At 48.7% G+C, this 27,741-nt stretch overlaps 1 pseudogene; it reads right to left on the bottom strand.

Annotated features, from left to right (window-relative positions):
- Nucleotides 1–9,478: 9,478 nt before the first annotated feature.
- LOC146190192 (uncharacterized) lies at nucleotides 9,479–12,214 on the bottom strand (annotated as a pseudogene).
- Between the last annotated feature and the right edge of the window lie 15,527 nt (nucleotides 12,215–27,741).

A 27,741-nucleotide genomic window follows, 5' to 3' on the forward strand; every position in this document is an offset into this window, starting at 1 on the left:
AAATAGGTCACATTCTTTTACAAACAATTCAATGTTTACAAATAGTAGTCCGAATTACACTGCATAATAATAGAGTACAATAAAAAATAAAACGCCACGACAAGTTATTGATAAAAGACGGAAAATTAAATGACAAGAGAAAAAAATATGGCCGATTTGAATAGTTAATCAAATAAGAAGTAGGTGCGTAGCACTGCTTATCCCCGTTATACTTTTTATGCATTACCACACACATCTGTGATTTACACTCTCTACAATATCTTCCCTCAGCTCACGCAAGAGGTAGCCAGCAGTCACAATGACAAACAGCGCCGATGGTTGCGCTTCCAAAACACACAACACACAAACCTAAGGCTCAAACATTCCGATCGCTGCCCTTGGTCGGTTGCACGCGGGCGGCGGTTTCAAAGGGACGTGTGTCCAGGCATCTTCCCCCCCCCCCCCCCCCTCATCACCTACAAGGAGCTCTCTGAGACTCCCAGACTAAACAGAAGGATCTATCCACCACCAGATAGGTCCCTAATACTCTCAGAATGCAGGGCGTGGCGAAAAATTCAGGCCAATCGTTTCTTTCCTCATGTTACTCTGCATAATGAGTTGACAGGGAACCCAAAGGCTTGCAATCTCTGCAGCGTACCTCTGAGTCAAAATCATCTAATCTGGCAATGCCCCGATTCTCCGGGAGCTAAAGAAACTGACCCCCTTGATCAAATTACATGGGAGTCCTACATCCGCAGCCCAAATGCAGATGAACAAAAGATCGTCCTAAGCCTGGCGGAGGAGGCTTAAGGCCCGTTCACACTTGCGACTAGCAGAGGTCGCGCGACCGTTTTGGTCGAAAAGCGACAGTCGCAAATGGTCGCATCGGTCGAAAAGCGACTGCCGCGGGCCGATCGGGCACTGCTCGAATTTCCAGTGGCGCGACTACTACTCGCAAACCATTTCACCAATCAGCGAGGTCCCGGAGTACTCGATCGAGCACCTTCTCAATGCAATTAAAGAATACCCTTACCTTTTCAACAAACGGCACCCGGAATTAAAAGGCAGGGAGAAGGAATATATGGCCTGGGAGGAGATTGGAAAGATATTCAGACTATCCGGTTTGTACCATGAACTTTTGAGAAATGGGTTTTTCACGCAGGTGCAACATTTTATATTGACACCGTCTATTCGTCGTCGGCGTTCTCCTGGAAACACGAGAGCGCGGCATGCGCACCGGCTCGCCTGAAAAAGCTGAATTGTCTGGCAAGCGGCTGCTACCGACGTTCGCTGTCATCGCCCAGCAGCTCTCCTACTCCCAACTCGTTCGGAACGAGAACAGAACGAGAAGGCGACTGTCGCAAGTGTGAACATCGGTAGCGGCGAGCTCCTCTCCTGTGGTCGCGCGACTGGTAGTCGCGCGTCCTCATCTAGTCGCAAGTGTGAATAGACCTTTACTCCAAGACCTTCTCTGTGGCCACGGCGCAGGAGAGCCGGCAAGGAGACCGTCCCCTTGGCCGAACCTCTGCCCCGAGGTTCATGTCGGTGTAAATAAAGTCTTCTCACTCACTCACTCCCCCCTCTGCCGAGCATTCTCCCCAGCCCGTGTTTCGCCGCGGTTTATGGCCTCCGCGCCCTTTCCACTCAAACCGAGAGACAGAGCAGTTAGCGCCGAACCCACAACCACTGCGCTTGCGCTGTGCTTTTTAACTGCTGTGGTTTGCCTCCTTCGCGGAACAGTCGAAGCGCGACTTAATTCCGGGAATCGGAACGGACCGAACCGACGGCGTCGCCCGTTTCCATGTGGCCGCCTACGCGACCGTCATAAATAAACTCGCGTCAAGGTGCCACTTGACCTTGGACGCCCCTTCGAAATCTCCCCCGTGACAGTGGACCCGCGGTGAACACTTCGTTTCTGGGAGAAGCCCGCAAACTTAACTGTTGATTTGTGGGCCTCCGGCTTTCCGGTTCTGTCTTCGTAACCGTTGTACTTCAGCACGTCGAGCACGGCGACATGGCCCGGCTTCATCCACTGCGACGCGAAGCAAATGCACATACGCTTGTGCAACGCTGCCCAGCGACGGCCGCCGCGTCTGCAACTGACACGCCCCTCTCTCACTGTTTTATTCCATGCGGTCTCTCCGCCCCCTCAGTGTTAAGTCGCGTGATGCGGGCGTCACCACTTTCTCTTCCTCCTCTTCAAGTTCATGGAGATATGGATGGACAAAGAGAGAGAGAGAGAGCGGCTTCTACTACTGCTCTGCGGCCGCTCCACCTCCTCAATGCTTAGCCGCGAGACGCGCGCGTAGCCACCTTCTCTTTCTCCACTTCAAGTTCACGAAGAAAGAGAGAGTGAGCGGCTTCGGACAGACATCGGCGAACTCCATGATTGCGGCTAGTAGTGCTACACACTAAAAAGACAACACTACAATGAACAAAACACTGTGATAAAAAGAAGACTATAAAGATAACAAAGCAAGTACTCTAGGTATAATGAGTATGGGCGAAAGTTACATAGGAAACACAGCGTAAAATATTACTAAGTCAGCTAAAGGTTAACAGAAAGCGAAAAATAATGTTCGATTGAACAACAGTCTATGATGGATGCCATTCTCAGGGCTTTCGTGTTTGTTGAGGCGTCGAAGGATGGGTTGCTCGGTAGCGGCGGCCGTACAGGTGCAGAGAACGATGCGTCGATCGCGGGCCCGATGAAACACAATACGCTTCCCGGAGCGCCGTGAGAGTGGCCGGAAGTCTGAATGTCCCCAGGTGCACTGGCGCGGGCGTTCTACGTTCGGTTATTTTATACACTCGACTTGTGCGCCGAGCCCGCGTCAAGGACAGACGGTCGCTTCCCCTGCCGGCGTGCTGGATCTTGCCCAGAGGAGCGACGGGGTCCCGTGAATTTCGCTCTATATCTGAGGCAAAAGCTGCCCCCCACTGAAGAATATTGCCTCGGAATATTCTAGAATGCCACAAGCGCCGAGAACGACGTTATTACGCCCCGATAGAGGGATGCCTGTAGATTGGGTCCGTTCGACGCACTGAAGATCGTTCGTAACTCAATATGGTTCATGACGCGCACCATATACGTACTGATCAGAACCCGCACAGCACCACAACACTGTAGTTCATCAATCATGTCTTCAGCGCATGTCACACGTCACGGATCATTGATAACAATCCAGTGAGCACAAATATACAGGCACGTCGTGTACGATTTTTATTATACAATCAACACAATGCAACTAGGTAGTAGTGCAAGCTGAATAACTATTCCAGCCGACTCATGTAATCTGCTCCCACGTTCTCGCTGTCTTTAAATACTCGACACGGAAGTTGTGTTCCTGAAGCCTAATAATCCAGCGAAGAACGCGGCTGTTCGCAGATTTTGTTTCTTTTACTAACTTCAAAGGCTGGTGATCCGTCTGAATGAGAAACCATCTCCCGTAAAGGAAGACTTAAATTTCTCGATTCATCACACGAGCGCTAAAGCCTCTTTCTCAGTGGTTGAATAGGGTGCCTCTCGAGGGAGCAACGTACGGCTCGCATAGGCAACTGGGTGCAGGATTTCGTCATGAGATTGAAGAAGAACGGCCCCAACACCTCTATCAGAAGCATCCGTTCGCAGGACGAATTCCTTGTCAAAATCTGGAAGTTTCTGAATTGATGCTTCAGCCAGTTTTTCCCGCAAGTTCTTGAAAGCCCGTTCTTGCTCGGGGCTCCAGCTCACGACTGAAGGTTGACCCTTCCGTGTTAGATCTGACAGAGGACAGGTCAGGTCAGCATAATTCGGAATGTAATCACGGTAGTAACTCGTGAGTCCTTAGAAGGATCGGACCTGCTTCTTTGTGTTCGGACGTGAAGCTTTTTGTATCTTCTGTAGGGTCTTGGTGAGGGGTGTCAACTCTGTGGGCGCAATTTGTTGGCCGAAGAATGCGACGGTTTCCATTCCGATTTCGCATTTGAGCGGTTTGATGGCGAGACCAGCCGCTTCAATTCGAGCAAAGACCTCGTACAATGTTTGACGATGCTGTTCCCATGTCGCACTTGCAATTAGCGCATCGTCGAAGTAGTACGCCACGTCGGGAATATCTGCCAAGATGCTCCGCGTCAGCTTCGTAAAAATGGCTGGCGCCGTCTTTATACCGAAGGGCATATATCGGGATTGAAAGCGCCCCGTGCCAACCGTGAAAGCAGTCATTGCCCTCGGATCGGGTGACAAATATCCATTGGATAAGTCCAGCTTGGAAAAGAATTTCTGCGCCCTACCGAGGCGATAAGGTCGTCCGCACGTGGTAAGGGCTCGGCGTCATCTGCGATGACCTCATTTAGCTTCCAAAAGTCAATGCATAGCCGATGCGTCCCGTCAGACTTGCGTGCGGCGATCAAAGGGGAGTTGTAGGGCGACTGTGATGGCTCAATGATGTCTAATAGGAGCAAGTCGTCCACTTCTGATCCATAACAACAGCGCGACTCGCTGTTGTTATGGATCTCGCTCAACGAGTGGTATTTTCCACTTCTGATGCAATTGCCTGTCTGAAAGCGTACAGTAGCGGATATTGTTTTACATTTATCGGCCTGTCGCTCGGTAACTTTAGTGGGCACTCGATCGGTGTGGTCTTTCCAGGAATGTCCGAAAATATACCTTCGCACTGTTGCAGAAGTTTCTTGGCTTCATTCTGCTCTACGTTGGCCAGTCTCTCGGAAATGTGTACATCCCCGATAGACTGCGTCTGGGAGGGCTTAGGAAGCTCTATATCTCCAGCGTCTGTCTTCTTCCGCCGATATTACTGCACCGACAGCTGCCACGATGGTTCTTCTTTTCTGGTATTTCTTGAGCATATTGATGTGGAATATTTTTGTGGCATCGCCCAAATCCACTTCATAGTCGACATCGCCCCTGCGGCTGATGACTGAAAAAGGACCCTTCCATTGCATGAGTAGCTTAGTGTGCTCTGTGGGAAGAGAATCAAAACCTTCTCTCCCGGTTTGAGTGAGCGTTTGCGGCTCTTGATGTTGTAATAGCGGCTATAATGCGCTTCTGCGCGCTCAAGCTCTTCGTGGGCAAGTTTACAGGTATTCTCCAGTCTGTCCTGTAGAGCAAGCACGTACTCGTACGTAGTTCGCAACTCGTCAGGGATGGTTGCATCCGTCCAAAGCTCTCTAAGTATAGCCAGGGGTCCACGCACATTTCGCCCATATAAAAGTTCGAATGGGGAAAAGCCTAGGCTTTCTTGCGGTACGTCCCTGTATGCAAACAAAAGTGGAGCCAGGTAGTGATCCCAATCGCTCGGTCTCTCTTGACACATGCGCTTGAGCATTTGTTTAAGCGTACCCGTTAAATCGTTCGACTAGGCCGTTCGCTATCGGGTGGTAGGGAGAGGTATGCAGCTGTTTTACTGACAACAGAGGGCTAACCTCTTTCATTACTTCGGATGTAAAATTAGTGCCCCTGTCACTGAGGGCCTCTCTGGGCACTCCTACACGGGAAAACATTTCGACAAGTGCTTCGGCTACCCTTTCGGTCTCGATGCTAGGAAGCGCGACTGCATCAGGATACCGAGTGGCATAGTCCACCATGGTCAGAATGTACCGATTACCTTGAGCGGATTTCGGGTTGAGCGGGCCAACAATGTCGATCGCCACCCTCTGAAACGGGGTCGCGATGACGGGCACTCGGACCCAAGGCGCTCGTGTGGTGTGACCCTTCGGAGTTGTGCGTTGACATAGATCGCAAGAGGCAATGAACCGCTTAGCGTCAGCTTGCATTGCGGGCCAGAAGAATTCTGTCTGAAGCTTCTGCAGGGTTTTTTTCGCCCCTTGGTGGCCTCCCATCACCAATCTATCATGTGCCAGCTTGAGAATAGCTGATCTGTACTTTTGGGGCACAACAACTTGAGTGTACTCCCCGCCGGACTCGGCGACGTATTTCCTTTGAAGGACGCCGTTAGTAATGAAAAACTGGTGGCTACCCTTTCCCTTCTTCGCTTGTGGGCGGGCCTACGCGATCGAAGCATGAGCGTAGGATCGCGTCATTCTCTTGCTCTTGAACCAACTCTTCCCGGCATGCACTAGGGAGGCCTTGCAGGACATTTAGCTTTTTCAGCGTTTTATCCTTGCGCGCCTGCGCTCTAGTCACTACCGGACAAGCTTCAGTGGCATCCGAAATGGGTGTGGTGCTCTCGGTGTCAGGCGCTAGTTCTTGGACTTTTACTTCAGTGGACTTTGTAGTCTCGCTTTCTGTTGTCTTGTGCCAGTTTGGATCGGGGTCGTCTGCTGGCCTAGTACCTCCCACATTTCCCAGCACCAAATCATACAAGGGATTCTCTGTGCACTTAGCGAGAAGTCGTCCCTTAAAGTACGGGGTGTCGACATCGACCCATGCTTCTGCGAGCATTAGAACTGAGCGGTCAAGTAGGCAAACTGGAGACTTCGTATCGGTGATACCTTCATTCCGTACTAAGTCCTTCCTTACCACCACCGTGTTGCAGCCTGTGTCTCTCAGGACTCGAATTGTCTGGCCCCCAATCATGCCGGCTACGACAGGTAAGCATTACCTGACTGCGCATTCTTTACTGGTGAAACCAGCGTTGATGACGGGGATCTTCCCTCCATCCTTAAGCTATAAGTATCCGTTGGCAACGCATACAGCAGCGGACTCCCGATTTTCTTTTCTTTGTTTTGGTGCCCCATTTGCCCAGCATCTCCTGCTTGGATGACCTGGCTGTCCGCATTTGTGGCATTTCTTGGGTGGTCCCGATCTGTCGGAGGGGGCGGCCCGGCAATTTTCGGAGCGGTGTCCTGTGCGTGAACGAATAATTTTTTTTTTTCATCGCTGCTCTTCGCATCCGATGATTGAAACAAAGTTGCCTTCGTCTCAGTAGTCTTGGAGACGGCGTTTTCTGCCTTATTCTTCGAGGTGCTTCGCTTTCCGAAGTTTGACCAGCCATGGGCTTCCACATACTTTTCTGCCCTTGCTACTGTTTCCGAGAAGGATGTGTCCTTCTTTTCTTTCAAAAACATTTCTAGCGAAGTGGCGCAGTTAGAAAGGAACAGTTCTTTAAGAATCAGGTCAAAGAGATCTGCGTACTCTTTCTTCGTGTCCGACAGCTCTATCCATCTGTCTAGTAAGTTCTGTAGACGCGTCACGGATTGTGAACACGTTTCCTCGTTCCGGGGACTAGCAGACCTGAATTTTTTTCTGAACCCTTCCTCTGTCATACGGAAGCGAATCATGAGTGCCTGCCGGAGCTTGTTGTAGTCCAAGCACTCGGACGCAGACATGCGACTAGAAATGCTGAGCGCTTCGCCGCTTAAACACAGACCAAGGGCTGTAGCCCACTGGTCGCGAGATCAATTCTGACTCTCCGCGACGCGCTCGAAACGCATGAGGTAGCGTCAAGGTCGTCCCTGCCCTCATTAAAACCCGGCATCAGCTTGTGCGGGCTTATGCGTTCGGGCCGAGCAACTTGACCCTCCCCCGTTTCTGACTTTGTCTCTTCGGTGCTATTAGCGTCAGTTGCCGGGTTATTAGGTAGGTCTCGTTAGAGCATCAGTAACTTCTTTTCTTTCTCCATCTGCGCCATCCGGAGTTTAGACTGTTCGTGGGCTATCGCAGCCTTCTGCGACGCTAGCTCCTTTTCTTTCTCCATCTCCGCCATCCGGAGTTTAGATTCTAGTTATGCTTCCTCTTTCCGCCGCGCACGTTCCTCATTGCGTTCCTATCTGCGACGAGCTCGCTCCTGATCTACCCATTTGAGCAGCTCTTGACCCTCAAAGCCAAAACTTCGGCCATACTCAACAAGTCGTTCTAACTCTGCTTCAGCCATCTTAGGTGGGAAGCGTTAAGCCGCGTTCAGACTACGTGCGCAACGCACGCATCGTTCGTAAGGATCGTAAGCGTAAGCGCAAAAAACGTAACGCGTCTCTTCAGACTGCTGTCGCATTAGAGAGATTTAGAATAGGGGGCCCCAAGCTTTGGGGCCCCCAAGGAGCTTGGGGCGTCGAAATGCGCATGCGCAGAACGTAAGCCGCGCTTGGGGTCGGGTTAAAGCTTGGAGCGGCCCCTATTTTTCGGAAATAGCGTTCGCCCAAGCCGCCGTTGGGTCGCTTGGGTTACGGCAACATGGCGGCGTTCGGCCAAGCGGCGGCCGCTCGCCTCGGCACACATTCGTCGTCACCGCTCCATGCTATCACGCGTTCATGGAAAACGAAAGGCCAACGAAGCTTATGCTATGTCTCATGATGCCCGCACCACCAACTTTTAGCGATAAAACGCACTATTTTTTCAGATTGCTCCCGGATTTACCGAGCTGCTAGGCTTAGCGAGTTCGCCTCCTTTGGTTGCCATGGGGACCAGACGGCGGAAAGCGCAGAACATAGAGTTTCTTACTCTATGTAAGTAAGTGTAAGGAACTCTATGGCGCAGAAGGTTCAAATGAGGTTTCCCAGCCTCGGCCTGGATTGACAACTGGCCGATTTCGGCTTGTCTGAAGAAAACGGTTTTATATAACTGGTAGTTTTAAGATAGTTTTAAGATAGTTTTTGACAATAATAGTACTTTTTGATGAATAAAATAGCGTTGTTAGCTTTTATATATTCAAATTCTTTTCCTTGGCTACCGTCGTGGCGCTGCAGTCGACGAACGCAAGCCTGGCTCCGCTGCGTCGGGAAAACCCCTATTCTAAAACTCGGCACTCGGCTAGCACCTTGCGCCGGCGCACGCTATTTCCTTGGGTGCCCCAAGCCTTGGGTTCCCCTATTCTAAAACTCCCTAATGAGCGTAAGATGCATAACGTCCGCATCGAGCATGGGCGTAAATGTCGGAGGACCCGTGACTTTTACGACTAGCACAGATACGTCTGTTACGCGCGACCAATGCGCACAGTCGTTTAGATTTTCCCTTTCCGGTCACGGGGCTTCCGGTCCTCCCAGATTTCGCGCGCAAACCACTAGTAGGCGATATCATCCAACGCTCCTACTCTGCTGCAGTGTCTCGGCTCGCCGGTATTATTGGTGTTGTGTCGGTGATTGTGTCTGTCCGCAGCTTGATCATGTGCAGTGCGGAATCTTCGCTGTGAAATTATCAGCCTCTCATAAAAAAAATTTCGGCAGAGGCCGGCTCTCTACTACGAGTAGCTGAAATCGCACATAGAGAAGTGCAAAACCATGCCTGGCTGCAAATTGCCAGTGCGCTGAATCAAAGCAGTAAGTGGTTTATCAATCCGTTTTTTCATGTGCGAACAAGCTGTCAACAAGCAAATGTTTCCGCTAGTTTAGAAAAGTGAGGTTATGGAGGCGGGGGATGCCCGCTTCATCCCCGTGCATTCTCGCATCCCATCGGCTCCGTTGAACAAGTGAGGAAACAGTTGGCCTGCAGCGAAAGGCCAATGCGGGGCGGCGTTGCGGTCGAGAACGGAGCTAGCGCGGACTCGTCGAAGTTTGAAATGTTAGCAGACACTCAAATAAACAAGAAGAACTAATTTATTGAGGTCGCATTAGGAAATTAGGTGGATGTCAGTCCGCAAGAAGAACGCGCCTGTGCGAACTCCGCTGATGCGATGCGCGTCCGTTCGAACGCTCGGTCCAGCTTCGACTGACTCTCTAGGTATTCACATTTCACACCTTCACATCGTTCTTCCCACGGTTGAACCCCTGGTAACGGCACGTACACCAGTCACACACACGTCAGGGGCGGCTCGCCCTCTCTCCTCACGTGATCTTGCTCTACGGTTTCGTGTGCTGCGGCGACGGCCGTGAGAAAGTTCGTTTTAGCCTTGGCTGGGCGCGGTGTCGGATAGCGGCGTCAGCGTTCGATGGTCAAGGTAAACAATGCCTAAACGGGCGCTTTGGTCGGCGTAGTCGGCGTACCGCTGACACGACCCTCCCGAATTTGCGCCTGTCCTCAGGTGCAAGCATTTCGGGGAGATAGCATAAGCTCATTAGCGACGAGGTCGCGCTCCTTGTACCTCCGCAGTTGTTCAACGTTCACTGTTTTTCTGTTGATTTTACCAGGTGTGTGGTGTAGCCTTTCTATGACTACAAGGTTTGGCTCGATCACTTCTGTAATTTCAAAGGGGCCTTCGTAGCGCGCGTCAAGTGTGTTCCGTGCGCCGGCTTCGAGCACGACGAGATCTCCGGGATGAAATTCTGGGGCCCGTCGCCTTGAGTCATATCGGGCGGTTGGTTCTCGCTGACTCTCGAGAAGGCAGTCCCTCGTTTCCGTCCGTCCCTTTGCTAGATCGTGGAGTCGCTCTGCTTCTTCGATCTCGTTCTCAACTGAAGCGATGTTGAGCTCTCCAGGAATTTTCTGGTCGTAGCCATGCATTAGCCAGAGGGGCTGTAGTTTCCGTTTCTATGTTTGGTAGCGTTAATAGCGAATGTTGCTTTGGGAAGTTGCTTCTTCCATACACTGTTCTCGATGGTCTTCTCGTTAAGCTTGCGATAGTCGTGCACCATTCTTCGTGGGGTAGTTGGATGCATCGGCTGGTCCACGACGATTGTTGGAGCTCCGTATTCGCTCTCGCTTGGCCGTATTATACCCTTGGCGAGGTAGTCTTCCACTTGTTCTCTGATGAATTGCCGGTCAGCTGGGGAGCACCTGTATGGTCTCGATGTCACTGGCACGCTGTCCTGTAGTTCGATGCTGTGTTCGGCGTGGGGACACATGCCAAGAGTGTCCGTTTTCGACGCGAAGGCTTCATGATTCTTGTGTAGGATAGATCTAAGCGCATCCTTTTCGCCAGCATTAGCGTGCTTGATCATTTTTGATACCGCGTCTTCTACCAGAGTCTTAATATCTTTGTCGGGAACGCAGTCCTTCGCACTGAATCGCACAAAGCCATTATCGTAGGAAGCAGGCTCTGCGCCTTGCTGACAGAATGAAGCTATCAGAGCCTCTCCCGTTCGTTGCGTGGATTTCGGACGCTGGGTTGACGAGCTCGATGACGCGTTGGCAGTTTCGGTCACTTGCACAAGAGTCACATCATTAGTTGGATGGAAGGTCACATTCACGTTGGCGGTGCGGCGCCAGTCGGATCCGAGAATAAGGTCTATAGAATCCGGCAACGGCGCGACGACTACGTCTCGGAGAAGCACTTTCGTTGTTCCCACCTCAACACTGAGCGTTGCCGTGCGTGATGGATTAATCGTTTGGTTTAGGACTTGGATCGACTCCGTAGCGTGCCGGGCGTGTGTATCAATATCCGCGTAAAGTGCCTCTTCACTCAGAATTGACACATTGGCTCCACTGTCAATACAAATCTTGAGCGGCCTGTTATTTACGCGTCCCGTAACGATTGGCAATGTGCCGCCGGTGGAGTGCAAGAAACAGTTTGCCTGCCTGTTGGGTGGTGTGTCGCTGTTGGCGCTGTTGAACCTGGCAGATCGTCGCTGCTCCGCCCGGATGGTAGCTGCGGTTTTGGGTTTGCTGCATTCTCGGGATAGGTGGCCGGTGTCACCGCAGTTATAGCATGACCTTACGGTAGGCTGTCTCGACTGAGTAGGTCTTCGGGTTTCGTGCGGCCTGTCGTCATCAGGAGGAGCGTTGGACACTCCGCTGGATCGCCTTAGTTGACTGCGTTGACTCGTTAGAAGGGGTCGTGCGTCCTTGTCGTTGCAAGCGGGCGAAGTTGTGCGGCGTCGCGAGTCAAGTTGGGCTGCACGGTCGATCAACTCCGTCACTGTAGTGCAACACTGCGCTGCAAGCGGATTCGCCCAGGTGTCGTCTTCTATTCCACTCAGTATTAGGGAGATCCTTTCCTCGGTGGCGAGTGGGTACGGCGCCTTGTCGAGGACAGAGTTCTTCGAATACATGTATTCCACGATGGATTCGGACGGTTCAAGGCGTCGTTTCCCTTGGAGGTCAAGGAACTCTTGCATTGAGAGATTTCGTTTGAAGCGTGTGGTGAGAGCTTCTTTCCATTCGGGCCACGTGTTGCACATTGTCCCGTACGAGCTGTGCCAGTCTCTCGCAGCTCCCGTTAGACGTGTTGCCGCGCTAGCCAGCGTTAGTGACTCCGTCCAGTGCGCTAGAGCAGCGATGCGCTCCACTTGGGAAATCCAGCCGTGTACACTTTGGTGTGGCGATCCGTCATACAAAGGGATGGCGGATGATGTGTCGCTCGTTGAATGGATCTGCACTGGTGCCGTGGGTGCGGGAGTCCTCGTCAACGCGTTGGCCAGCTGTGCTTGCGTGGTGGCGATCATGGCTAGAATCGCAGCCATATTCGGTCCTCCGCCACCATTAGCGTAAGTTGGCGTTATCGTTATCGGTATTTCCGTAGTTGCAGCTCTCGTCTCGTCAGCTGGAACTTGAGCGGGTGGTGGGCTTGGTGCAGAACTCGTAACGTTTTGCGCTGGCGTTGGGGCGTCTGCACTGACGTTGCCGCCCCCGTGCACTCCAGGTGCGGTAGCCGTGGTCGCCTGGGCAAGCTGCATTCGGACAGTCTCCACCTCGGCGCGTAGCTCCTTGATTGTAGACAGCGCCTCCAGGTAGGCCTGTCTGTCGTAGTCGTTGGCAGCCTGGTTTAGCGTTGGCGTGTCCATATCTTCGGAGACTCGTCGACCAACGTTGTCTTCGAGGATTCGTGAGACTAGATCGTCCTTGCTTCCGGAGCACGACAGTTGTCTTACTTTCAATTCGTCTGCAAGCTGCTGCTTCGTAGCAGTGCCCAAGCGGTTGCGGTCGACCGAGGACAGCAGAAAGTTGACGGCCGTTGAGTCGGAGTGAGTCGAGAGTGTTCGCCGTTGAGCCGCTGCGTCTTTAGTGGTTGCGTCTGACTGACATCCTGTCGACTGCGCCATGTTAGCAGACACTCAAATAAACAAGAAGAACTAATTTATTGAGGTCGCATTAGGAAATTAGGTGGATGTCAGTCCGCAAGAAGAACGCGCCTGTGCGAACTCCGCTGATGCGATGCGCGTCCGTTCGAACGCTCGGTCCAGCTTCGACTGACTCTCTAGGTATTCACATTTCACACCTTCACATCGTTTTTCCCACGGTTGAACCCCTGGTAACGGCACGTACACCAGTCACACACACGTCAGAGACGGCTCGCCCTCTCTCCTCACGTGATCTTGCTCTACGGTTTCGTGTGCTGCGGCGACGGCCGTGAGAAAGTTCGTTTTAGCCTTGGCTGGGGGCGGTGTCGGATAGCGGCGTCAGCGTTCGATGGTCAAGGTAAACAATGCCTAAACGGGCGCTTTGGTCGGCGTAGTCGGCGTACCGCTGACAGAAAGAAGCTCACCGTAAAAGAGAAAAAGAAAACAGCATTTTCTGAGGGTAGGCGAGGTTCCGCGGACGTTTCCGTGCCTGCCGCGCGCCCCGGCTTATTGTTTGGAGTCAGTAGTACGGCCTTTGAGTCACCGCCCCGGCCCGTCTCCAAGATCGCTCCGGGGCACTGGTAAAATCGCAAGCAGGGATGCAGGCGGACCGTACGCCTGTTTTGATGCGAGAGTGCGATCACGGGACACCGAGCAGGAGTGCGCGGTGCGTCGACAATGAGAGCGGGCGCGTGAAGAAATGTGCGAAGGAGTGAACGGTGCGTCAGCATGGTGAGCGGACATTTGAAAACTTTGTGCGAACGTGCGTGTGCGAAACGAAGAAGTGTATTTGTAATCGAGTGGTTAATTGTTAATATACATATTGTTCTTTTTCGTATTTTATTTGTGTGTCCAGTCTTTCACATTTCATTTTGAGCTTGAAGAGCCCAGACCTCCGCTATCAGCCGCTCGCTAACCGGCGCCATGTTGAGAGCGGCGATTGGCCGGTCGTAAAGAACGCATCTGACTGAACGGCCCAGAGTGAACATGCGCGGTCGCAAGCTACGTAAACGGGAGTTGCAGCCGCTATGCGCACTGCGATAGATACGATACTTACGACGAATGCGCACGTAGTCTGAACGCGGTTTTATGCAGTGTTAGGACACAACACTAAAAAAAAAAGAAAAGCGCATTACACCTACTCCACTCTCTCTCACCGACACTTGGTTGACCAGTCCTGTTCGCGGACGCCAATTATGTCACAAACCCCGCCTATACGGTCAAAAAAGGCGCGGGATCTCCTTTACAGTTACCCGCCGTCACTCTATGATGTTTGAGAACACTTTTAAACGTTAGGCCGGTCAACCCGTAGAGCACGTGTGTCTGTGTGTGATTGAGGAATAAGTTCAAATAGGTCACTTTCTTTTACAAACAATTGAATGTTTATAAATAGTAGTCCGAATTACAGTGCATAATAATAATAATAATAATCATCATCAGCTTGACTATACCCACTGCAGGGCGAAGGCCTCTCCCATATTTCTCCACGTAACCCGGTTCTGTGCTAGCTGCATCCACTTGACCCCTGCGAACTTCTTAACCTCATCCGCCCACCTAACTTTCTGCCGCCCCCTGCTACGCTTTCCTTCCCTTAGAATCCAGTTTGTTACCCTAAGCGACCATCGGTTTCCTCTCTTCGCATTACATGTCCTGCCCATGCCCATTTCTTTTTCTTAATTTCCACTAGAATGTCGGTAACTTGAGTTATTTCTCTGACCCACTCTGCACGCTTCCTATCTCTTAATGTTGCCCCTACCATTTTTCGTTCCATAGCCCTCTGGGTTGTCCTCAACTTAAGTAGAACTCTCTTGGTTAGCCTCCACGTTTCAGCCCCATAGGTGAGTACAGGTAAGAAGCAATAAAAAAAATAAAACGCCACGACAAGATATTGATAAAGACGAAGAATTATATGACAAGAGAAAAACAACGCGACAATGAACAAAACACTGTGATAAAAAGAAGACTGCCCAGCACTCAAGCCAACACGAATCTGGCACCTGAGCATAGCTGGCCTTTCAGTAACCAATCCAGGCTCATACGTCACTTGGACGCAGTGACCTCATCATCGCTCACTTCTGGACTTCATAAAATCAGCCAACCTTTTTCCATTCATTTAATCATTTATTCATCCTTCATCTCATAACCTACTGATGCCCTGAGGCAATAAATATCGACTAAAAAAAAGACTATAACGATAACAAAGCAAGTATTCTAGCTATAATGAGTATGGCCATAAGTTACATAGGAAACACAGCGTAAAATATTGCTAAGTCAAGTAGAGGTTAACAGAAAGCGAAAAATAATGTTCGATTGAACAACAGTCTATGACGGATGCCATTCTCAGGGATTTCTTGTTTGTTGAGGTGTCGAAGGCTGGGTTGCTCGGTAGCGGCGGCCGTACAGGTGCAGAGAACGATGCGTCGATCGCGGGCCCGAAGAAACACAATACGCTTCCCGGAGCACCGCGAGAGTGGCCGGAAGTCTGAATCTCCCCAGGCGAACTGCCGCGGGCGTTCTGCGGTCGGTTATTTTATACACTCGGCTTGTGTGCCGCGCCCGCGTCTAGGAGAGGCGGTCACTGCCCCTGCCGGCGTGCTGGATACTGCCCAGAGGAGCGACGGGGTCCCGTGAATTTCGCTCTATATCTAAGGCAAAAGCTCCCGTAACTTCCACTGTATAATAGGTGATAAGCCCGTTATACCTAGTGGCACGGGCAGAGGCAAAATATATATATTTTTTTTGGGAAGCCTCACCATATTATATGTATAATAGGTGAGGCTGCTTGTGACACAGTGCTTGTTATGGACTTTGCAATGAGGTACTTCCCGGTTAATTATAACTTGTTCGGACTGCCTATAAACGAAGTAGTTGAGTCTCTCTTTAATTACGGAATCACCGCCGTCAAAAGAAGCCATTTATTAGGTAGCGTGAACATGGGCAACGTTTTCAGCGTTGGGCTTCAATACATTCAGCGCGGCAACACGGATCCTTTGTACATCCATCTTGCTTTATTTCCCACTTGCGCAGTGAATTGTTAAATATGGAGCGCGTAGGTATGGATCCGGCCATATCGGTAGCCAGCCTCTCAACAATCTACGTAGCGCTCGCTGAAAAATGTAAAAGTGTTTTTTCCTAGGTTGTTTAATTTGGGCAATAAATAAAAACAACAGGACACTAAGGAAGCCTGTAGCTGGCGCCTTGCCATTCGAAGGAGTACAAGTCTGCCTGGAATAAAAAAGAAAGAAAGAGAGTGAACATAAGACGAAAAGTACAGGAGCCAAACGAAATATTATGCCAAGGAGCAACCGAAAGGCCATGAATAAGTAACGACTTCCTGTCACTGATGTAACGCAATTGATTTTTCACGACTAGGTGCGCTTTGCTGATTTTTCAGGAGATCTTTCACAAGCCAAGGGTGTATACATTTACATACGTTCACGTGCACAGCAGCAGCTCTTAAGGCAGGCATTTTGAAGGTAGTCAAAATAGCTTCATATAGTGCATGCTAGAAGCACTTTAAATTTAAGTACAACAATCTTTAAAACATCCTTGAAGAAAAACAAAAGCGGGAAAGAAAGGGCAGGCTTACTGGCAGATTTATTTGACAGGGCAGAATGGAGTTAAGTACACTGTGGTGACAGCGTTAGGCCTCTCCTTGGAGCCGTCCTAGTTTTGGCTTAAAAATCGGAGCTTCTGAAATATACAAGCCTTATGGCAGCCCAGAGAGCACTTAAGCCTCCTATATCGTCATTGCAACACTTTGTTTACTTTTTGTACAAATACTTCGGCAGTGGAAGCCTTTAATGGCATATTTGAGGCATTGTTTTGTATTAAGATGCGCATGAGGTACATCATTGTGTCGTCGCTCAGAACGACAGAAGTGGATTCTTTTTTTTTTTTTTCGAAGCTCAATGCAAATGCAGCGCGGCTCTGCCGAGTCTCTTTATTCGGAGAGGTGGAGATGGATTCGCCGAGCCCGGAAAGCATTATAATGCCCCTAATGCGGATAAGGAAGGAGGACACGCCGACAGAGTATCAATTTTGCATTACGGACTAAGACCGTTGCTGTGACCGTACACGTAGTTGTACCAGCTATCCTTGTTCGCGTAGAAAAGTCAGACCGAAAGCGGTCACCGCACACAGTTGGCTGAACTCAGCCCAGTCACCGAGGTTAGAGGTGCTACAGAAAAGAGAATGATTCTGACGTTAATCCTTCCTCCTATCACACGCTACGCTAAACGCCGCTGATCCCGGCAACGAGGGAAGACTAAGCTCACTGCAACACGGACAGTACGAGGGCTATCTCAAGAAATGCGCCTCAGTGAGCGCATAGTGCTAGCGTCGTGCACTATTTGGGGCTTATATCGGTTTCTAGGCTTTCTGTGGTTAAGCTTTTCATAGTGCAGCGGGTGATGTTCCCATCCGCAGCTGTATTTATGTTTATAAATTTACAATAAAACTTGATGTTTTAGTGTGGCTTGTATAGAAGAAATAGGGCAGGCGCCAGGATGCCTCTAGCTATCTTAAATTCCCGGCTGTCCTCTCGATCCTCAATATGCCAACATGGCGCTCAATCTCTCTCGCACGCGCCCCCTCACAAGCCTCGTCTTCCTTCTCTTCGTTCTTATGCAGATTCCTATGCGAATCTGCAACAGAATGCACTGATCTACGCTGCGAAAGGAATTAAGGAGACGTTGTGTACCTATTCAACACTTTCATTATATTTCAAGTAACTTTCATTATATTTCAAGTTATGAGCAACGGCGTCTAAAACCACACTACAAACAAAAAATCACTGATTCTTCCTAATTACTTATGATGCATAGTCTGCCGCGATAATGTTCTACGGCATTCAGTGAATGAGGACACATCAAGCTATGAAGCACTGAGCAGCCCCAATTTTTTTCTCCAAGAAGTGTGAACGGTTTGATTGGGTATCCCACTGCAGCCACCACAATTCTGATGTTGAAGTGATAACCTCATTAACAACCCTGACGTCCAGCCGAAATTCATGCGATGTCACGACCGGATATATGGACTATTCCTGGAAGATTTTGAAATCATATGCGGGCAATCCATACACATCATTTTGACCAGGGTTTCTATCTTCCACGGATGTCCATAGCATGGCCTTGTTGATCTAAAGGGGACTAGGCAGGAACTGCAAATAATGATTGATGACCTAGACAGGAAAAGTAGAAAGGTAGGCTTGAAAATCAATATGCAGAAGACTAAGGTAATGTTCAACAGCCTCGGGAAGGAACAGCAGTTTACATTAGGTAGCGAAATACTGGAAGTAGTAGGCGAATATGTCTACTTAGGACAGGTAGTAACCGCAGACCCGGACCACGGAAAGGAAATAACAAGAAGAATACGATTGGGATGGAGCGCATTTGGCAAGCACTCGCAGATTATGACTAGCAGCTTACCGGTATCGCTCAAGAGGAAAGTATACAACAGTTGCATCTTGCCTGTACTCACCTATGGGGCTGAAACGTGGAGGCTAACCAAGAGAGTTCTACTTAAGTTGAGGACAACCCAGAGGGCTATGGAACGAAAAATGGTAGGGGTAACATTAAGAGATAGAAAGCGTGCAGAGTGGGTCAGAGAAATAACTCAAGTTACCGACATTCTAGTAGAAATTAAGAAGAAGAAATGGACATGGGCAGGACATGTAGTGCGTAGAGAGGATAACCGATGGTCGCTGAGGGTAACAAACTGGATTCCAAGGGAAGGAAAGCGTAGCAGGGGGCGGCAGAATGTTAGGTGGGCGGATGAGATTAAGAAGTTCGCAGGGGTCAAGTGGATGCAGCTAGCACAGAACCGGGTTAAGTGGAGAAATATGGGAGAGGCCTTCGCCCTGCAGTGGGTATAATCAGGCTGATGATGATGATGATTAGGCAGGGATCTCGTGCTTATGGTCCGTTTCAATATTTCGAAGATATACTGAAGTGCTAAAGCAGCACAGATCACAGTAAAAGCGGAGAACATGTTCATTCAGGGAAATATTTGTTGGATATCTCTGAAATCAAACCTTCGGGGCAGTCGTCTGCAGTGGCATGGCCACATTTATTAAAAGTGTATTGTTACGGATGGGATGCGTTTATCACAGATGAACGCAGATAATGGGAGATGGACTCGTTGTAGAACTGACAGCCAGGCCAACTTTGCAGTTGTTGTCCCCTCAGATAATAGCATATACCTACGAGGGAGATTTACCATATGTGAAACCATTATTAAGGGAAGTATGCTGTTAGGTATGAGGATAAAAAAACAACTAATACATATAAATATGCAATACGACAGAAAAAGACCCTACCGATTAGAAAACAAAAAGGAATAGTTTCAACTCAATAAGAACCTGAAGAGGAAAAGCAGCGCAATCGACGCGCGTAGCAAGGAATCCGACCACAGGCGTTAAAAAATTTGTGTCCCGCTGAGCGAACTGCCTCACTGCTAAAGCCCAGTTGAGTAGCGCCAAACGCAATAAATTTGGAACAGTCAAGGATATAGATAATTTTTTTCAAGGAAATTCAAGGAAGAGTTTTCGGAAGGAGGCGAAACGGCGACAGGTCAGGAAAAAATTCTCCGTCTCAGGTTCATTGCAGTATGGACACATGGCTGAAGGAGAACAATCCGATCTATGAAGATAAAAGTTAAGGGGAGAAATCTTACACCTGAAATTTGTTAGACAAACCTTGCACTGACGGGAAAGGCAATGCCGACGATTGCATTTATACTTCAAATGCCGGGAGTTGCCAGAAGATAAAAAGGCCGAATTTGAGGATTTCATCCAGAGAAATCGTTTGAATCGCACCGCCAACCATAAAGAGAAGTGTGGAATTAATGACAGGATAGGGTCATTCCAAGAAGCGGATGCAAGAAAGTCCGCGCATTCGTTAGTTGAAGTTCCACAATGGCCAGGAACCCACACAAGTCTAATTTCGCGGATATGAGACGGCGCGAGGTTGTAAAACCGGTGACGCTAAGAAGGTGCAGTTGAAGAAGTCAAGGCAGTAAAAACCGAAAGAGTGTCCGTCACTACAATAACGTTGCAGTGATCTAAACAAATTCTCAGGATGGCTAAAAGAATAGCTAAAAATTTTGCAATGAATATGGCGGTATAATCGGGAAGGCGGAGTGAAAAAAACCCAATCAAGTTGAGAAGAAAAATTCCCAACACCCGCTTTTTCCTCGCGCTGTGCAGCATCAGTGGCAGTTAGAACATATGAATGGAAATGTTTCAAATGGTCATTCAAAATGCAACCAAGGTAGACACCGGGAAAGAATTGGCATGATTGATATAAATATCATCATGGACCAAATTAGCTTGAGGTAGATGAGAACTGGCTTGTGAAAGAAAGCAGGCATCTACTGACAACGGAGTTAATAGCGACTGCACATATACAACCTGCGGTCTTGGATAGGGAGACCAATGCGTACGAAAAAACAAATTAGGCGAGGTAATGAAAATTATTTGTGAGCACGGTAAGAAATAATCATATACTTTTAGAATGGACTGTACCGTAACTTGCTGAAAACAGGAATCCGATGGAAGTACCCGAGCCTCAGAGTACAAGACAAAGGAAGGCAAAACTAGGAAGGCAAAGCTGCAATGCTTACAGTTCAACAAAGAAAAAAGGTCGAAGTTTGTAAGCCGCGCAGCCTGTAAACAAGGCGCAGCCAAATTCCAGAATAGGGCGAACATAAAGTTTATTTATGCGATTTAGTTTATTTGTTTATTTGTACAAGGGCAGATCTTCTCATTCCATATCTCCTGTGGCTGATGCGATGCAGACCCAAAGCACGCTCCCCTTTGCGCTTAATATGTTCAATATGTGGTCTCCAGCTCATTGAATTATAGAAAACACCCAAGTACTTCAGAGTAGTATACCTGAACTAAAGGCTCTTGATGGTATGAGAGATAATAATTAAGCATTTATTGACATTTAGAGTAAAGGAAAGATTATCTAGCCAGGATTCAAGAACATTTAGGTAATTCTGTAAGGTATGATATAAGGTATGTATATCTGTGGATGAAGAAAAGAAGGCAATATCGTCTGCGTAGACGTACAGGTGAACATCGTCTCGCAAAGGTATTGAAGCAAGGAAATTATTGAATGAAAGAGGGAACAGGGCCGAAGCTTGAGGAACGCCTTTCGGTTGAGAAAATGTGCGAGATGAAAGACCACCGTGATAACGGTAAAAAATCTTCCAGATAAAAATTCTTGAATCCAGGCGAATGTGTAGTTCGGAATTTGACAATTTATCAATTGAGAAATTAGTAGTCTGTGATCAACGCTGTCTTAAGCTTTTGAAATATCCAAACTTACTAGAGAAGACATTTTACGAGAACGACTAGCCAAACGTATTCTGCTCTCCAGGTCAATGTGAGCAAACCATATTGAGCATCCTGGACGGAAGCCAATCTGTCTGGGAGAATTTTATTTCTTAGAATGAACTGAGACAAATGCGAATGAATTATGCGCTCTGCTGTTTTCATCAGTATAGAAGTTAAATAGGATAGAAGTTAAAAAAGAAGCTTTGATTCTTTAGTAGCAGAACTACTTTGGCAAGCTTCCAGGAGCTAGGTATCCAGGAGTACTTTAGCGAACAGTTAACAATATTTAATAATTTCTGTGAAAAAATCTGGAATAGGATTTGTAACATACCAGCAGCAATACCATCAGGGCTTGGAGCTGAAGCTGTTGGTTTTGAAATTACCTTTGCTAATTCTGACATAGTCACCTCGGAAAAATCTCGCAGTGACCGGGAATGCGAGCGGCTTTAAACATGGCGACAAAAATCTAATTTCTTGACCGCGATCAGCACTATCCAATAAATCAGCCGCCTCTCCAGGGCTCGGCACCACCGATGGAGACCAGACTACTTGCTGCGAAGATTTAGCAAGGCCAACATTCCTCGCACTTCGCCAGCCTCCTCTTCTAACTAGTCACTTTCACTTCGTTCACAAAGTCGTTGCGCAGCGCGTGACAGTTTCCCTCCTTTCAGACGAAGCTCGCAGCGCTTAAGACGAGTCACATGGGCTACTTAGGTGGTGCGGAAGCGGTTAGCGTGGGCTGTAACTTAGGCAATCACATAGTTCACTTCGCTTAACCAAGAAACCACAATGAAGGGGCCACTGTACCTTAACAAAAACTTTTGGTACAAGCCTCTCTTGCGTAAAGGTGTTCAAAGCCACACGAAATCTCCAAGCGTATGTGGCTTAACGTGGTGCTTGTCGTTGCGTTCTTTGGAGTGGAGCTGTGAGGACAAAGTGCACAAGCGGGCCAAGCGACGAGCTTCTTCAACACGACATATCACCTGATAGACAGAAGTGTCGTCGTGAGGCGAGAAGGGAACATGGTATCTAAAAACGTGCGGAGCTTCATGACATAGAGCAGATGGAACGGGAAATACACGGTGACTTCATGCTTAGATCACGGTGTTGAACGCGTATGTCACGAATGGCAACACGGTGAATTGTCGTCCGCGGTCACTGACGATAACACGGCAAGTACCATGGTAGAGAACAATCGAGTGCAGCATAAACGATGAGACATCACTTGCCTTGGCGGATACAAGCACTGCAGTCTCCACACATATTGACAAATAATACACACAGACTATAACCCAGTGGTGTCCTTTTGCAGACTTGGGAAATGGGCCGAACAAGTCTATGCCATTTTTTTCAAAGGGCGCCAATGGTAGCCTTCCCGGTTTCAGAAGATGTGCCAGGCCAAAGCCGCCCAGAAATTCAGCCGGACGCCAAATTTCTCCGGCGAACGCCTACTTCACAAAATTCGGATACTGCTCTGCAAAGCAACGGTGCACTGGAGGCGAGTCGTGCCAAGGGAAGAGAAGCGACGTGTTTGAACATGAGCTGAGCATCCAGACACCTCGGCGCCGTGGCCCTGGCGGTGGACGCCTTCTCGCCCCGCGGCATATTTGAAGCAAGAGCGCAGCAAGCTCTCCCATTGGCCCTGCGAAAGTGCTGCCGTCGGATTGGACCATTTGAGCGTCAACGATTTCTCGGTTTCATGATCATCATCATCATCATCAGCCTGTTTATACCCACTGCAGGGCGAAGGCCTTTCCCATATTTCTCCAATTGACCCCGTTCTGTGCTAGCTGCATCCACTTGACCCCGCGAACGTCTAAACCTCTTCCACCCACCTAACTTTCTGCCGCCCCCTGCTACGCTTTCCTTCCATTCGAATCCAGTTTGTTACCCTAAGCGACCATCGGTTATCCTCTCTTCGCACTACGTGTCCTGCCCATGTCCATTTCTTCTTAATTTCCGCTAGAATGTCGGTAACTTGAGTTATTTCTCTGACTGGAGTCTCGGTTTACGGAGACTCAAGTGCTTCCGTTCGAGACTCCGAGTGTAAGTTCGTCGCTAGCGTCCATCGGGAGCAGTTCGCCCCCTGACAGAGCGGACGCGGCGGAATCTCCCCGGCCGTCACTGCGCGAGAACAGTCGCGTATGGCTGTGTTATCTATCGGCCCCGGAGCCGATCTCGTCGTGTAAATAGGTATAAAGCCTTTTCTTCATCTCACCAGCGCCGACTCGGATTCATCGCTACCGCCCAGGGAGCTGACAGCCCTCGTTCACGAAACGGGTGACGAGCGCTACGCAACCAACTCCTTGGCACAACCCTGTTGACGGTGGGATACTGTGTGATAACCCCACCGGCACAACAAAGACCTGCAGGGGGAGTGGTGCGTGACTTGAGGCGCTGACGTTGGTCACAGCCGGAGACGCATTGTTTAGTGTTCTTATACATTTTAAGCCAGTAAAAGCGCTGGCGAAATCTGCGGAATGTACGGGAGAACCCACGGTGACTCGATGCGATGTCGTCGTGCACGGCGTGCAGCGCACAATTGTGGAGATTTTCCGGGACAACCAAAAGCATGGTTGTACTACCAACCGAGTAATTCTTCCTGTGCAGGAGTCCATCTTGTATGATGAATGGTGCAGAAGGTGCTTCTGTGTTGGCCGCAGCAACAAATGGTTGCAACGTGGAGTCATTTTGTTGCTCTTGATGGAAGGTCTTTGTGTTTGGAAATGGCGTCCAAAGCGAGGTCAAACATACCTAGAAGTCTGCCTCCCTGGTAGTTGTTGGCAACGGATGGCGCGACAAGCAATCAGCAGCACTGCGGCGACGACCACTTTTGTAGGTGGCAGAAATTTCATATTCCTGCAGGCGTAATTCCCAACGCGCCAGACGACCAGATAGATCGCGTAGGCCGATGAGCCAGCATAAGGAATGATGAGCGGTCCCTATCGTAAACGAACGTTCATATATGTATGGGCGAAATTTCTGGACGGCAAAGACAGCAGGTAGGCATTCTAGTTCAGCCTACGGTGTAATTGCCCTCTGACTTCGTTAAAGCACGGCTGGCATGCGCAATTACGTGCTTGGAACCTCTATGAATCTGTACGACCACCGTCCCAAGGCCGACGCCACTAGCGTCAGTGTGAATCTCCGTGGCTGCGGCAGGATCAAAGTGGCGCAAAAGGGGTGCCGAAGTCGGGGCAACTTTCAGCTCATTGAATGCTGATTCACAATTGGGTGTCCAAACAATCTGCGAGTCCTTGTGCAGAAGTGCCGTTACCGGGTGTGCAAGGGGCGCAGAGCCAGAGATACAGCGGCGGAAATGCGACGACAGTCCAAGAAAACTCCGAAGACTTGATCGTACGTGGCTTTTCAAAGTGTCTAACTGCATCCAGCTTCTGTACATCAGGTTGAATGCCATTCTTATCCAGGAAGAAGACAAGGACAAGCGTTTGTCGTTCTCCGAAGGGACACTTCTTAGAATTTAGGATGAGTCCAGCCTTTTGGACACAGTCAAGGACGATTCCAGAGCGTGCTCTTCAAATGTCTTGCCAAAATAATAACGTCATGCAAATAGCACATACAAATATCCTATTTGAGACCACGAAGTACCGTATCTATGAAACGCTCGAACGTCGCAGCCGCCGCTTAGCTGCTTTGCCACCACTTCAGTCGGAAACCATCGTCGTGTCAACTCAAGAGGCTCAGACACAATCTTCCGAACAACCCAAGTCGTGGCCACCCCTTCGGGTGACTGATGTGAACGAAGTGAAAGTGGCTACATGAAGATCGCTCAAAAACTGGTATACATATGCAAAATCTTAATACATAACACTTTTTTCTCTATCGTTAAACAGGCTCCTGCGCAATCAACGAATGTAAGAAGAAGACACATGCCAGCCTTCGCTCTTGAACGCACGTGACTGACGGGGAGTCCACTTTCCATGTGTTGATGAGCGCCGGCTGACAAGCACGCACCAAGCTCATGAAGTTGTGGACGCGTCTTCACAACTAGACAGGTGATACGAAACAACCGAAGACGAATGACGAGATTTCAGTACTTGTTTTAGGGAAGCCCGAATCAGCCTTGCACTATGGCTATGACGTGGATGCATCACAGGCCGGAATCCAAGGCATCGCTTAGGCTACTAGGATACGCTGAAATGACTGTCCATGAACATTCCGAATGATGAGCTTCGTGCCGTGGCATAGTTCCCTGCGTATTAATGGTGACAATGATGAGGCATGTCGCGCGAAGAGGTTGGGTGAGCATTACACAATAAGTAGAAAAAGGCTTACCTGTTGACATACTCATTGTCCCTCTTCTATACTTTCGCTGCCTCTAACTGCATTCTACAGTGGCTTAAAAATCTTTGGCGATAGCGCTGGAGCCAGTACTCCATTCACCGGGTTCAGACAAGTTGATACCGATACCAGATGGTAGTACAACTAAAATACGACAAATGAGCCAGAGTGGAAACAAACCTGCCGTGAACAACGAAAAATAATAGCGGAACAAACACAGGCAGAACATGAGAAAGGGCTGTTGATATCCATGGCAATGTTTTGCTGATATTTTCACAATAATATACTGTGAAATCAGCTTGTTTTAAGCATTTTTGAAAAGGGTAAACGAGATTGCAGTTTTTCTTTTTTGCATTGATAAGTAAAGGCAACCCAGCGCGGCAAGTTTGAAACTGCGGATTGTGTACTCGCTTCAGAGCTTGGGGACGGTGGTGAATGCAACTGCTATATTATCCTTGACACACTGCGGTAAATGGGTCCTGAAACACCGGCTGGTTTAAACGGCAATAAAAATAGAACCGCAAAAAGCTGCTACGAAGTTATGCGTAATGAGATGTTCGCGAAAGAAACAAAGAAATAATAATTTGATTTATTCATTATACTAGTCTAGATGCCTGGGCGGTTTGTGACACTTTTTGCTTTTACCTTTGTAAAAATACAACGAATTAACATAACCGACTTGCGCTGAAATTGGCCGCACACAGAAATTGCGTTTTAATATCCCCTTTAAATGTTCGCCTTGGCAGCAAGCCAATGGTTGTTCAAGACTGCTAGTCTATTGCATAAAGTTTTAGAACGGATTTCAGGTGAGCCGTTAAGGAAGTAATCTCGCTTCAGCTATAAGGACGTCACCGAAGAATGCCCCATGAAGGAGCATTCAGCCACGTGGGCTTGCCTTTCTTTCTTGTGTGAACAGCCTAAAATTCAATAAAAGACTTAGTGTTCGAAATACTTCAGCCTCTGAAACATTTGTGTCGGCATTTAAGCATAGAATAGGCTCCCCAATATAGTTGGTGTTTCTAGGGAGCCTGTCGTAGCTTCTGGTAGGAGAGCTTGTCATGTGCATGACTGCCATTGACTCAAATGTTTCATGGCGATGGTAAAAAGCCAGGCACATTTACTTGCAGCTAAGGAAGAAGCAATGAAAATAATAGTGGTAATGCACAGATGTGTGGATTATGCATTCTTTGATAAGTGCGTCATTAGCCGTTTTTTATGGATAATTTTCCGATATTGTGACTTTGTCATCATCAGTAACAAATCATATCACTTAGACTTAAGAGCAAGGAGCTTAGCAAGCTTTTCTCCGCAAAATTGTAGCTATTAAACTACGTCTTTTGTTTATCTTTTGTTTACTGATTTTAATATTAGCATTCAAAATGAACTTAAACAACCAACGAGGTCAGACCGACTGAAAATATAAATCATCTGTGGCCCCTAGCAAACATAGGCATTTTCGAAAGGACTTCTAATCTATTCCGGCTAAGATGTACACACCGCCTTCGTTGTGTTACATTACAAATATGATACTAACGCGACAAAGCAGTCAAAATATTCAAGGGCACGGAATTATTTTTTATCATTAACAATTACTTATTTGACGTCAGCCACTTAGGGGCTATATATAGTAGAAGTAGGTGGGGGTTTAGTTCACTGTGTGTACTGGGTGTAAAGTGCGATTGGCTTAGGAACTGTCGTAAACATTATTCTGCAGGCTTATATGTCCATGACAAGCAGGCATAAAAGCAGTCAAAGTTGTATGGATGCCTCAGTGGTCGTGTTTACTTTATTGTGAACTAAGTAAGAAGCTTACTGACCGGGCTGAAGAAGTGTGCCTGTTATCACGTCAGAGCACTACTCGGCAACTGCGTTCAGAAAGTATGCGGCTTTTTTGCTAGTGGAATAGCAGTTTTTTTTTCTTACTGTTGTTGTCATCATCATCATCAGCCTGATTATACCCACTGCAGGGCGAAGGCCTCTCCCATATCTCTCCACTTAACCCGGTTCTGTGCTAGCTGCATCCACTTGACCCCTGCGAACTTCTTAATCTCATCCGCCCACCTAACTTTCTGCCGCCCCCTGTTACGCTTTCCTTCCCTTGGAATCCAGTTTGTTACCCTCAGCGACCATCGGTTATCCTCTCTTCGCACTACATGTCCTGCCCATGTCCATTTCTTCTTCTTAATTTCCACTAGAATGTCGTTAACTTGAGTTATTTCTCTGACCCACTCTGCACGCTTTCTATCTCTTAATGTTACCCCTACCATTTTTCGTTCCATAGCCCTCTGGGTTGT

Source organism: Amblyomma maculatum, chromosome 5, assembly GCF_055883805.1.
Source record: "Amblyomma maculatum isolate TAMU_Amacu chromosome 5, ASM5588380v1, whole genome shotgun sequence".
Classification (NCBI taxonomy): Eukaryota; Metazoa; Arthropoda; class Arachnida; order Ixodida; family Ixodidae; genus Amblyomma; species Amblyomma maculatum.